The 13,962-nt window shown below is 48.0% G+C and overlaps 1 protein-coding gene across 4 annotated transcripts in view; it reads left to right on the top strand.

Moving 5' to 3' along the window:
- Nucleotides 1-3,082: 3,082 nt before the first annotated feature.
- Nucleotides 3,083-13,962, top strand: part of DAG1 (dystroglycan 1) — a 56,696-nt gene continuing 45,816 nt past the window's right edge. For 2 of the 4 annotated variants that reach the window (XM_057705328.1, XM_057705325.1), the window contains exon 1: nt 3,229-3,522. The gene's annotated coding sequence lies outside the window, so the exon portion shown is untranslated. The other 2 variants (XM_057705327.1, XM_057705326.1) reach the window with 2 other exon arrangements.

The raw sequence follows: 13,962 nt of genomic DNA, 5'->3' as shown, positions 1-13,962 counted from the left end.
TACCTTCTGTTCAATCCAGACAAAAGGGACCCCTCCCTTGCCCTGATTTGGCTGGCCTTGCTTGCCAGCCCACTGCCTCAGGCAGACCTGCAGGCCTGGCTCTTGGGTTAGGAGTCTCCATCCTCAGCCTGCACTGACCCCTGCCCCTCTCCATTGGGCCTTGGGGAGGATCAGTAGCAGGAGCCTCCCTCCCCTGGAAAAGTCAGAGGCTGGGCACTGGCCCTTGGCCCTCGGTTCCTTGGGAATATGACAGAATAAAAAAGGCCTGGAGGCCTAGGACCAGAAGAAAGTTTGGTCCATGTAGGTGTCTGCTGGATTTCACCTGATCTAGAACCAAGGCCCTAGCTTAAACCAGCCCCAAGTAAGCACTGGGACATTTGCTTTGGGCCTTGTACAAGGCTTAGACCCTTGGGGATAACTGCCAACCAAGAAGGGAGGCAGGCCGCACACCCTGAGTCCTTCCTTCCCAAATAGAAATTGAGCCTCTATTATGTGGATGCTGTTAGGTGATCTTGCAATGTGGGATCCAGTAGGTGCACATATCTGGCCTCAAGCACTCATACTCTAGTGGGGAAGACAAACCTTAATCTGATAATTTTCCTGAAGCCTCTGGCTGGGGGTCTAAGCGGAGGGTAGAGGAAGCACTGCAGGCTATATGGCCAGGAGAGTTGAGGGAGACTGTCCTGCCCGAACAGCCTCATTCTCAGCCTCTTGATCAGTCCTCCCTGGGCCCATACCACATGGGCCCTTCGGGCAGCTGTTCTTGGGTGTGCCCTGGGCCTCAGTCTTGGTTGTGCTCTCCAACTGGCAGTGAACACCAAGCCTGACCTAGAGTGGCATAGACACTACTGGGGTTCCAGAATAGCTCCCCAGGGTAAGTCACTGGGGACCTTGTGCTGAGCCCTAGGGTGAGCTGTGGGAACCCCAGGAGGGAAAGGCTTCAACTCTCAGGACTATAGGGAGTAACAGGGCCTTGACTTTACAGCCTCCACCCAAGCTAGAGGCCCATGAAGACTGTCCACCTCCCTCTTTACTCTGCAGTGGGCTCCATGGGGGCTGGTTGGGCTCCAGTGGGAGCTGGGTAGGCGCCAAGAGGCTGGCCATCCAGGCCTCTTGCCTTCTAGGGCCTGAAAGAACAGACGGTTGGGGAAACCCCAACTCCAGATGAAAAAGAAGAAAGGCAGAAATGAGACCCAGAGCTCATAGCTGTCCTGGCCTTGTGGTGAGATCTGCCAAGGCTGGTAGGCTGGGGGATGTGAGAGCATGGGGCCAGCCTGGGACCACAGCATCTCCAAGTGAGTTCCAAACCTGGAGAAGCAGGGACTAGAAGGATTTGGCTGTAAGGGCTTCACTCAAACTCTGACTGTTGCTCCCCTCCTCCTAGGATTAGGAAGGGCCTATCCCACCTTTTGGCATCAGCTAGTTGAGGCAGAGACCTTCCTTTGGCCAGAGCTCTGGGGGTGCTTGGGCATGGGGTGCTGGCCTGGTGCTTTATCTAGCAAGACCAGTGCCAAAAATGAAGAAGGGAGCTTGCTCTAGCATCCATGGATGGTCAATGAGAACTAAAGAGCAGCTAGCAGCTTCTGTGTAGTTGGTAGGAGGGATAAGGCCTGTACTCACTACTGTCTTTTGTTTTGGGAAAACATATATATATATACACACACACACACACACACACACACACACACATAATTATACAGTCAGACACTAAAATACCCTGCAGAACCTAGGGCTGCAAAGCAGTGTCTGGTGTGCATTCATGGGTGGGAGGGAAACTCTGTTAGTTGAAGGGACTGAATGAAAGAATGTATTTTGTTTAGAAATTCAGATTATTTTCTACATTTTTAGCCTTTTTGAAGCAGGAGAATTTTAGAACTGGATTTGAAAGGCCATAAATTTTTTAGTGTTAATATCAAAGGGATGATTTGGGGCTTTTCCCTAGTTTTTAGTTCATTTTCTGGTCTGTGTGAATGAAGTTTGGAGCCTATGCATTGAAGTACAAAGCATCACAAACAGATATGTGTGTTTGAGAGACGAGGCATTCATTTTTGCTCTCTCTGAAATTCGCTTCTTCCAGTCCTTCCTAAGAAGTAGGAGAAAGCAGGGGAGACCCAGTGCTGTCCGGATTCCAGGAGGAACCCCTGGCAGGCTGCAGCCAGTTCTGTGTTCAGAATGTACTCGCTGACAAGAGTGCGGGCCTGGAATTCCAGTCTGGCCACAGGCCCAGGAGGGAACGGACACATGCTGCACGGGGTTTGGGGAACAGAGCCCAGCAAGGGTCCCATCCCCAGACCCGTCCAATAACTGTCGGGTCTGGAGTCTTTGAGATAGAGGGCCTAGGTGAGCCCTGAGGAGAGTGAGAGAGTTTTTAGGACCCTTCCCTTGAAGGGAGACAGACCTCAGCAGAAACTCCCCGTCCTTTATTCCCTCAACTCCCTGAAAGAATGCGGGCCTCGAGTGAGTGACCAGCGCCAATGGGTCAGAGCTATTTCTGGCGCCTGAGGAGGCATCGAATTCCGGGTGTTCAGGGCAGGAGGAGGGGACGAGGGTCAGGCCCGAGGCGCTTCCTGGACGCCCCCGCCTGATGGGGGCTAGGCCCCCGGAGAGGGGCCGGCTTTCTGCCCTTCCGGCCCTCGCCTCAGTTCCCTCGTGAGTCTAAGCGTCGGGCAACGGGGCCATCATCGTCTGCAATTTGGAGGACGCTTCCTGATTGTTTTCTTGTCTTAAAAATAACTGATTTGCGTTCGACAGAAATCAGGAGGGCGGAGACAGTCTATGGGTGGCCAGTTGTGGCCGGGCCAGTTATACAGCCTGACCACCCGGGTAGGTTGGCTGCCTCTCAGGGGCCCAAATGCCTGTGGCTGGGCGGGGCACCCCTCCCCCACTTCCAGTCCTGAGCTCTCGGGGAGACCCGGACGGGCCGAGGCGTGTCCCGTGGACGGACCTTGCCCGCGGGGGGCGGGATTTCCAGGATGGGGCGTGTCTTTTCGGGCGGGGGCGTGGCGGACCAATGAGCAGAGCGGCGCGGGAGGGGGCGGGGCCTGTGCGCGGGTGCGGCGCGCTGCGGGGCGGCCGACGCAGGCAGAAGCGGGCGTCGCGGGGACTGCCGGTCGGCGCCGCGCGGAGCTGGCCGCGGGATTGGCTGCGGCACTCGCGTGTCAGGGGGTTGCTAGGCTTCGGTCGCGCGCCCCGCCCTCGCGCTCCTCGCCCTCTCACCGCCCGGTACGTGCTCGCGCGGAGGCTGCGGTGCGGCGCTCGCGCTCCTCGGGCTTGGCGGCGGCGGGAGCTTTGCGCCGAGTCCCCGGGGAGCGGCGGCGGCGGCGGCGGCGTCTCGCCGCCGGGAAGAGCGAGCACCTGCCGCGGCCCGCCTGCCGGCGCTCGGTGAGTGCACCGCCGGTCCACTGCCGCCGCGCCTGGCAGCCCAGGCCCCCATCTCTGTCGCCTGTCCAGCCTTCCGAGGAACACCTGCTGCTGCTCGCTGTTCGCCCTGGGGCGGGGACATGGTCGCGGACGTCCTTGCGGGTGAGGCGGCGGCGCGGCCCGGGGAGAGCCGCCCCTTTCACTCGGCCCTTCAGGCAAAGGCTGGGGGCGTCCAGCGTCCGGGCCCGGGCTGCGCGCCGCGGCGGTGGGCCAGGCCTCAGCCCGGCCCGCGCTCCCGGGAACGCGGGGCCTGCGTGGCGGCCGCGGGCGTGTGCGGCCTGCGGACTGCCTCCCGGGCTTCCACAGAGGGTCGCGCGGCCCAGTTTGGCCGGAGCCCGAGGATGGGGCGTTGAGGCCCCTCAGGAGGCGGGGAAGGGCGCCGCAGCCGCTAGATCCTGAGCCGCTCAGAGCCTTGGGGTCACCCCTTCACACGTACACACTTGGGCTTCTTTGGAAGCTTGCTGCTACCTTTTCACTTTTTCACTTGGTGTTTGGAGAACCATAGTCACCCGCGGGTATATTTGGAAAATGTCTCCAGAGAAAACGCGCTCTCGGTTTAGAATCCTTCGGCCATAAATTCCGAGTCAATTTCATACAAACTCAACTACTAATTTAAAATGCATATTTTAATCTTTATGACTTGAGGAGCTCCTAGGTTTGTCAGCTTACTTCAGAATTAGTTTTAATGGTTGGCCATGAAGTTTTTGCCTTGGTGAGAGCTGCAGCCTGGGACAGCACAGTTATAGCCTAGAGTTCTAACTTAAGAGCCCGGCCTGCTGTTTCCCTAAATAAGCGAGTAGACATGATTCCTGGCAGGGAATCCAGACTCTGTGCAGGGAAGGTGGTGTTTATAGGACATAAGTCCAGATAGAGTTGGATGTGCTGCCAGGTGTTTCGGAGTTTGGTGTAGATGAGATGTTGTAATTTTATCAGGTTGTTCTGTGCTTAGCGTTCGGAGACATAATTTTGAAATGTCCTTTTTTAAGAAGAGAATTCGACATTGGAGGCAGAGTTTGAACATGGAGAAGCTGAATTGAACTTTGTTTGCCTTGGATCCAAGTAATAAGAGCTCCTGGCCTGCATGCTTATAGGAGGCTGAGGAGCCATTTCTTGGAGCAGTCAGATTTGAGAAGGGAGTTGGATGCATAGTATGAGCCTGTTCAAGGCCTGTAGGATACTGTTTGAAAGTAGGAGTAGCAATACTATATAGCAACAAACATCTGGTTGGAACATGAAAACTTGTGTTGTTATGTGCCTCTGTTGAAAGAGAAAGAGAGCCAGTCTTCACTGTTCTGAAAAATTGATTTGGCAAAATACGTTCATTTACTTAACAAATATTTGGCTTCACTACTTACCAAATTCTGTGGTAGGTCCAGGGGATGCATGTAAAAGAGACTGAGTCGGCCCTTAAGGAACTCAGTTTCGTGGACAGTGGGGGATGGGAAACCTATGATTGATAGTGTCTGCCCACTAAGTGTGCTGAGATGGTGCTTGGGAGCCTGAGGAGAGAGGGAATTCCTGAGCTGAGGCTTGCAGGGCCGGCAGAAATTAGCTGGGGGACAGCAAGGTCCGGACACTGAACCACATGTACATGAGTGCCTAAAATAGCACCTGTAAGTCCTCCAGCTTGACAGGTGGGAGCCCCAGGCCTTTCTTGTTGTGCTTAGAAGTTCTAACTTCATACGCAAGGTGCAGGAGTCTGGGAAGGCTTTTCCTCCGTTGAGTGGCATGGTCCAGACCTATGTTTAGAAAGATTTTGTTGGTGGTCACATAGGTAGTGGCAGGGAGGGGATGGGGTTAGCTGTTAGAAGAGAGGTGAGGGGGAAGGAGCCAGCTCTGGAGACTGGCTGAAAAGTTTGAGCAAAGGGAATACCAAGCTGTGATGGGGGAGGAAACTGCATTCAGGAATGTGTGGGCCAGAATATTTAGCATGACCAAGGCTTTAAATCACCTCTTCTGCAAGTTCGCTAGTGCCTCTTAACCATTGAATACGGTGGGATTTGGAGGGACCCTGGGGCCACTTAGACTGGGATTATTTAGAAAAGGAGAAACATGGCATTTGTTAAAAACCATAAACAGCCTTATTTCTCACTTGAACTGGGGGTATTGCATTTCCCCTTGAGTAGGGCTGAACACACTACTCTCAGGCCATTAATCCCTGAGAGTAGGTGTGTATTCATCCTTGTTGAGGCGGATGAGAGCATGTTCCGTCCTTTACCTCACAGTCGTTCCAGCCTTTCCTGCGCTCTGGGTCAGTGACTCGATGGATCTACATCAGCGACAGTTGAGGGCCTTCTGTGTTTCTTCTGTACCTTCGCTGTTGCTAATGTTTGTGAGAATCCTTTATAGTGGCTTAGCAAACTGAGTCACAGATGAAGGAATATTCCCAAGGTCACACAACTGTCGTGTGACAGAGTTAGGATTTGAACCCAGGTTGAACATTTGGTTATACCCATCTGTGATTGTGTTATATCAGACTAATAATGGTGGCCTCGGTTGGGTCCTTCTCTGGTAAATATCAAGCCCAGGTGTCTGGTGGTGGGCAAAATGCCAGGACAATATGGGAAAGGTGATCAGTGACCCCACATGGAACTCCAGGAACATATGTGAAGGACCATTTTCAGAAACCTAGGGTTTGTTAGAGCCTTCTTGTGGCCTGTGCTGGTTGCTCTGGGCACCATGCTGGAGTAAGCCAAGGAACTTGGGTCCTAGGCTGGAGAAGGCAGACTTTAGGGGAGAACTGCATTTGGGCTAGACCTTTAAGAACGATGGTTTGATTGGTAGAGAAGTGATGGCAAGAAGGTCACAATTCTGTGTAAGAAAAAGAAGTGAGCAGAGGAAGGGGGTGGGAGGGAGAAGATTGGGCACTTTTTCTATATGTTCTGGAAGGTTGGATTGGAGTCAGAATGCCACATGGAAGAGTTTGGTGTTATGTAAGAACAGGAAACCTTGAAGATCCAGGAGCACAGCTGTGGTGGGATTAGCTCTGGGTTTTAAGAAATGAGCCCCCAGTGTAAATGTGAGGCTGGGCTGGAGTGGAGGCAGATTGGTTACTGCTGTGGTCCAGTGGGGAGACAGTGGATCTGAACAAGGACAGTGATCAGCAGGGGAGTGGAAAGAGATAAAGATGAGCCAGCTCAGCAGATGTTAGGGACCTGAATGGTGCTGGTACCAGCAGGGGTCTACCACTGAGTGGAAGAGGCAGGAGGTTGATAGTGAAAAGATGAGGATGTAAGGCCAAACACTGGTTGAGTACTTGAGAGATTCCAAATAAAGAGGGGCCCCTAAGGAATTCCCCAGTGGTCCAGTGGTTAGGACGCTGCGCTTTCACTGCTGAGGGCTTGGTTCAGTCCCTGGTGGGGAAACTAAGATCCCACAAGCCAAGTGGCGAGGCCAGAAAAAAAAAAGAGGGGCCCCTAGACTGCAGGAAGTGGTGGAGGCTTGAGTCTTTGCCTCAGGCAGGCAAGATGGCAAGGAAGAGGTGAACTTATGAGAAAGAAAAGCATGATTTGTTGACCCACTTGGTAGGTAGAGGAATAGTTTGTATTAAAACATCTGTAGTTTTGGATACGTAGAATCATGATGGGTGTAATGTAGCTTTAGACTGGATTTAGTTAAAGAATTGCCACTGGCTCACAGGTTTGACCTGTGCAAGGCAGACTAAAGGTGGCCCATAATGTTGTGAAGTTGGAGCCTCTTTACCTGTGCTTGCCTTTTTAAGTTGGGTTTTTTGTTTGTTTGTTTGTTTGTTTGTTTTTGTCATACCCTTCTTGATAAGAGGCACATAACTAGCCTAGTGGAATGGCAAGTGGTGATAGACTCATTTTGTGGATGGGCAAGAATAAGAGTGAGGTCTCATGAGTTTTTTTCCTAGCCAGTGTAGGAAGTCAGCAATGAGAAGGTTGATTCAATATTCTAGGTTCCAGGGCTTAGATTTGAGCCACTGCAGAGTGTGATCTCTTGGAGGCTAGAGATTTCCAGAGTATCAAAGAAGTAAGAAATGGTGGTGTGAACATAGAAGGGGACCCAGATAGGGACTAGAGTATTAAACTTAAAGGGAACTCAAAGTGAGAATATAAGTAGTGTGGTCTTCAGTGTGTCTTGTGTGTAGGTCAAGGATTTCTCCCTCCTTTTCTGGAGTAAGTGTTCTCCCTCCATGTTAAAGAGTGTTTCTGTGCCTTTGCCGGTGTTAATGTGCTGTTGCTTCTCTTTTTTTTCTTTTTATAAATTTATTTATTTATTTATTTTATTGGCTGAGTTGGGTCTTTGTTGCTGCACACAGGCTTTCTCTAGTTGTGGCAAGTGGGGGCTACTCTTCATTGTGGTGTGCGGGCTTCTCATTGCGGTGGCCTCTCTTGTTGCAGAGCACGGGCTCTAGGTGCGTGGGCTTCAGTAGTTGCAGCACATGGGCTCAATAGTTGTGGCTCACGGGCTCTAGAGCGCAGGCTCAATAGTTGTGGCGCACAGGCTTAGTTGCTCTGTGGCATGTGATATCTTCCTGAGGCAGGGATCAAACCCATGTCCTCTGCATTGGCAGGCGGATTCTCACCCACTGCGCCACCTAGGAAGTCCTGTGCTGTTGCTTCTTAAGCCCCCATCTTTCTCTGCTTTTCCTGTGTTTACACTCCAGTTCTGGAGTAAGGTGATGGTGGTTTTGAATATACAAGTGATTAATCTGGTCATTTCCCAGTAGGTCTTTGTGTGCCCGTGCCTTTGGGTGTTAATTTAAAGCAGTCTTCCTGTGAATTACATAACCTGTTTTGCCTTTTGACCATCTCTTCACTCTGATCATTAGTCAGTAATACTGCTCAGATAGCAATTTCTATAAATAGGATTTTAGGGTAGTTTACAAAGTTACACCAGCCCCAGTGCTTAATTTAGCCATAACAAATAGGGTTTCGTATTTTCCTGTTTCTTAGGTTTGGTAGCTAAGCATTTCCTTACCCTTGCTCTGGGTCCAGGGTGGAAGGATGGATGGGATGCAGTGGTACAATATCATAAACTGAGTGTGTTTAAGTTGGTGAAACTGTTCTGTGTTCTCTGTTGGAGTGGAGTAAATCTGAATGAAACTTTTGCAATTATGTTGACTTAATTTGTATTTTAAAAGTAGGATTCTAGAGGTAATAATCAGCTGAATATGAAAAAATCACCTTTTAAAAAAATTTTTGGCTGTGCCAGGTCTTAGTTGTGGCACGCAGGATCTTCGTTGCACCTGCGAACTTCTGGTTGCGGCATGTATGTGAGATCTAGTTCCCCAACCAGGGATCGAACCTGGGCCCCCTGCATTGGGAGCTCAGAGTCTTAATCACCGGACCACCAGGGAAGTCCCTAAAAAAATCACTTTTATGACAGTATCTTTATTCTACATATCGTGGGGTACAATAGTGTTGAGGTTTTGCTTCTCAGTTATACCTTCTTGAGCTAATTGTTTTTGAAAATACCACTGTCTAAATTTTAGACATTGGAATTCATTTTATATCTTTGAAGCTGTTTGTAATTTTTGGTCCTGGATTGACTCTACAGAAAACATTTTGTTTTCTTTATCACCCTTTGACAATAAAGGGTGACTGATTGGTGATGTGGGCAGGAGACTGAGTGGCATTTCCCACTTCCTCTGGAGGTAGTCATTGTGGTATATACATGTAATTCAGTTTCAGCTGTGGGCATTCACCAATATTGATTCCTTCTTTTCCTGAAGGGCCTCTGCTCTCCAGGAAGATAAGACTTTTTTTTGGCCATGCTGCGCAGCGTACGGGATCTTAGTTCCCCAACCAGGGATCAAACCTGTGCCCCTTGCAGTGGAAGCTTGGAGTCTAAACCACTGGACTGCCAGGGAAGTCCCTCCACGATAAGGTTTTTAAAGCAGCCTAGCACTAGAAGGTGAGGTAAGGTACTTGAAAAGGGAGATTTATGCAAAAGAAAGATGATGGATAATCATGTGCTTGGCAAAATGATCATGCAATTTTAAAACACTTTAGTGGGGGAAAAGCTGTATTAAATAATATGTATATTTAAAATAAGAAATGTGGACGATAAAAGTAGAAAGGAGAGGAAAAATCCCTTATCCTCCCAACTTTATTCTTTCTTTAAATAGGAAATGCTAACACATGGTTCAGACTCAAAAAGTTCAAAGGGGTTGTACAGGGAAAAGAAATCTTTCTTCCACCCACCCCCTCAGTCCCTGCTTCCCCTCCCTAGGAGCAGCCATTAACCCCTGATTCCTGGGTGTCCTCCAGAGATGGCCTTTTGGCAGTACTTTTACTGAGTTTAGGTTAGAGTATACATTAATTTTTAACCTTGCTTTTGCCCTTCCAGCATTATAGCATGATCATTGTTCTATAAATATGACATTTCTGATGGTTAACCTATCCCCAGTTCTTACACAGTTAATTTTACTTTGGTTATAATAGGTAATGTTGCAATTAATATCTTTGTGTGTAAAGTTTTTTTAGAGTCTTCTTCTTACCACCGCAATATTAAATGTAAAACTTTTGAAAAGAGTGCAACATGACTTAGAGTTTTAGAGGAGCACATCCATAACATTGAGTAAGGCAGGTTTGTGTTGATTTTCATTTTTAAGCACTGTGTACATTTTCCTAGTTCCTTTTCTGTGACTTGCATGGTTATGCAATTTTTATAGTCACGTAGAGGCCTGGGCTCAATATTCCTTGCCATTGGGGGTATGTGTTGCCACAGATTCATTCTTCCTGAGGCAGTCACAGCTCTTGGATACCCTAAGTATAGGGGAGTGTGCCAGTTGAGGGGAGCTTAAGGATGAGTGAAGCACTTGGAAGGATGTGTCATATTCAGGGAAAGAGAGGCCAGTGCCCAGCTTGGTCCGTTTTGGCATTTGCTTTTCATTTCTGTGAACGACAAGTTTTTGTGTATGGCGTATGGGAATCGATAGACAAGAAGCACTGCTTACAGAGTTCTTTCTAGTAGTTGGTATATATATATTCAAACAGATTCATGGAATTGGAAGATGCTTGTTTTGGCAAATGTTATGATTGTCTGTGTTTTACCTCTCACTGTACTGGGAACATTTCCCCTCGGAATTCCAGGGGTTGATTTGGGATTACTTAAGAAGATTCTCAAGGCTTTCTGTGGCAGAAGTGAACCAGTTCTGCCTTGATTTTCATAAATGCCTCTTTTAATTAGCTTAGTTGTTCTCCAGGGCTGGGTTGAGTCTCTAGCCAGTTTTTGCCAAGAAAAATGATAAAGTTAATAATGGATTTGCAAATACTGTTTCCTTTTTATTTGGCTATTAATCCGCACCCGGTATACCATCCATTTTCTGGGCCCTTATTATACTTTGAAATGCTTTCATAAAACGTGCATCTCTTGTCACTGTAAATGTCCCATGTATACACCTGCTTGGGCTGGTAGATTGTCTGCATCAGATCTGCCCTGACCTCAGGGAACCTCGCTTACTGGAATTTTTTTTTTTTTTTTTTTTTTTTTTGCCTTGTCGTATGGCATATGGGATCTTAGGTTCCCCGACCAGGGATCTAACCTGTGCTGGCTGGATTGGAAATGTGGTGTCTTAACCACTGGATTGCCAGGGAAGTCGCTTGCTTACTGGATTTTTAAATAGTGGAGACCAGCCTGATGAGTATCTCTTGAATAGGGGTGAATTCTGGGTCTTGTGGAAAACAAGGAAGTGTAGAGAAGTTTGCTCTACCTGTTGTGTTAAGCATATCTGAATAAATGTCTTATATTTTTAGATTTTTGAGCAATGTTGGCAAGATTGAATTGCCTGAGTAGAGAAATTTGGTAGGAGGAGACTAGAAGAGAAGCTCATTATTAAAGATCTAAAAATAGAATTCATTAAAGTCAAATAGATAGCAGTAGGATTCCTGTCTCCTCCTTTAGTTCTCTGGATTGTGCTACCAGCTGTTGCTTTTGCTTACCTGGAAAAGATCACAATATTTTGTCAGAAGGGTCAATAGTGTAGACTTAACATACTGTGTTTGCCAGTCTGAACATGTGCTTTTTCCAGTTTTAAAAGTAGTTTAAAAAGTGACTGGATTCCTTGGCACTGGGAAGAAATTTTTAGCAGGAAAATTTGATTGTTCTGCTTGTAGTACCAGCCCTGGGCTAAGGGGGGCTGTGGCCTCCTTTGTCCCCTTAACACCCTGAGTTTGTTTGTTTGTTTGTTTGTTTTTTCCCTTCTGCTGACCAGAGAGCGGACTCCTGTGTAGGCCATCTAATCCACATGATTTAATCAGTTGGCACCTCAGGACTCCCTTCTGCTTTTTTTAGGAGGGGTCCTTTTTGATTTGTGCAGCTGGAAAGGAAAATGGCTGCTCAGGCTTTCTTCTTATGCAGGCCTCTGATGGGCTGCCTGTGCCCTTTCCCTCCATGTGAGGGGGTGAAGGAATGTCCTGGCCTCCCCTCTCCCCTCCTGCCATGAGCTTCCAGGGAGAATGGGGCCCATTGTGGGCTGTGCATAGCCCTCCGCTTAAGTGTCAGGCCTGCTGTGGCCTCTCTCTTTGGTCTGCTGTGGTTACGGGTGTTGAGGGGCCAGGAGCCCAGCAAGCGGTCATTTCCTCACATGCTGCCCTGCTCTTCAGGAGTGTTCTGAGGGGTGGTGCCTCTGCTTTGTTTGCCCTTGGGGCTACCCTCTGATTTTGCCAGTCTTGGTAAACATTCTTGTGGACCCCTTTGCAGGCCTGAGCTCATCACTCTTGCAGCAGATCTCAGGCCATATTTGGAGAGGCAGGCCTGCTGCTCCCAAGGGTGACTGAGTGCTGGGTCACAGGAGGCTGGGCAGTTCCTCCAGGCCTTTCTTGTGTTCTGAATCCACTGGGATTAATCTATTTGTGAATGAAATTGGACTTCAAATTCTTGTTTTTCAAATTTATTTTGGTCTTCAATTGTATCTCAGTAAAACTGGGGAAAAACTTATTTTGGTCTTAATCAACTGTAGAACTTGTTGAAGATGTAAAATGCCAGAATGTGGTGCAGTGGAAGCCAGAGAGACTCAGCTTTTTAAAAAAACAGGTTTGTTCTGGATATGGGAGCTCTCTCCTGATATCAAACTGCCTTATCCATCAGGCACTTCTTCTCCTGACCCCAGGCCAGTGTGTCCCTGGAAAAAAATGTAAGAGATACTTACGGTTTTGATGAGTGAACAGATAGCAGTCACTGGCTGTTTCTCTTTCCGGGGTGTTGGCTTCAGATAAGGAGCCAGATTTGTGATCAGCTGTTGTTTAGCAGGTTCTGTGAAGGGTAGCTGAGCAAGCTCTTAGTGGTGGTAGGGGGTATGGAGAAGGCCTGGTCAGTCCTTCCTGGAGTTGGCGAAGGGCTTTTCTACATGGTCTATGTTGATTGCATAGAAGGCTGCTGAGAAATTTGCTCCTCTAAGACTCAGGTAGGTTGACTTTGGAACGGTCCTGGAAATTGTTCTTGATCATAGTAAAAAAAAAATCCATTCTTTCCATGATGCTTCGGTATATACAGTTTCTTTGTCTTCTGTGGAAGTGTCTTGTGAAAGGAGCAGTTGGCACTGAGGTTGCCCTGGATGTTTGCCTTCCTCCTACCTTTTTTTTTTTTTTTTTCTAAACAGAAAAAAAATTCTAGCATATTTTAACCTGCTATCTGAGCAGAGTGATACATTTCCTTCTCTTGTTTTAAGATTAGGCGTGGCGCTTGTTTTTAATCAAATAAAGGAATGAAACATACTTGCCATTCTGAGACCACACTGCAAATGCCCCTACTTGTTATAAAATGGTATTGAGTTTTCTAAAGGAGAACTGTTCTTTCAGATAGATAGGTCATGCTGTAGTCTTTTGGGTCATGACTTCCCAAGAGGTGAGGTCTACCCACTGGAGGCCCTTGCTTTTTGGCAAGACAGGCAAGGTTTTTGCTACACGTGTGATGAAATTGGACATGAAAACACTGAGTCGCCTCAGCAGTAGAAACTTGAGCCTGAGGAAGGAACCTACCAGAGGTACTGAGTCCCCTGGAACCCTCCCATCCTTACGTGGTCCTAAGTAAGGCCCTTGACCTCTGCCTCAGTAAAATTGTGCTAGAATATCCTCCCCATAGGCTGCTGAGGAGGAAATAGAAACTTCCTAGTAATGTGCCCTACATCTCTATAACTGCTACTTGTTGTTACGCTTGCCCTTTTTCTGGTGTAAACTGACAGTCGGATATTTAATAAAGGCTGGACATATTTCTTGCGTTAAGTGATTGGTTCAAGGGTGTTTTTTGTTGTGTTTTATAATTACGTACATAATAGATTATATTTTATATGTACCAAGTAGTATCTTATTTAAAAAAAATTTTTTTTTAAAAGCCTTAGACATGAGCCCTTTGGTATCTCCCAGAAAGCAGCTCTGGCTTGACTGCTTAGCTGTGGAGCTTTGAGTGCTGTGGTGTCTTATTAGGGGTGGGTGGTCCTGGAGGCACTGGCCCCATCAGAATGAATAAAGGACAAGAATAGTTTGAGGACCAAGGGTTCTGTTAACTAGACAGCATTGTTTATATTTTTAAGGACTTTCTTTGGAGATTCTTTGATGTGCCCAGATTTGTTTTTTT

This window comes from Hippopotamus amphibius, chromosome 13 (assembly GCF_030028045.1).
Source record: "Hippopotamus amphibius kiboko isolate mHipAmp2 chromosome 13, mHipAmp2.hap2, whole genome shotgun sequence".
Classification (NCBI taxonomy): Eukaryota; Metazoa; Chordata; class Mammalia; order Artiodactyla; family Hippopotamidae; genus Hippopotamus; species Hippopotamus amphibius.
Note: the sequence above shows the minus strand (reverse complement) of the source record. Positions and strands in the feature narration are given on the sequence as shown.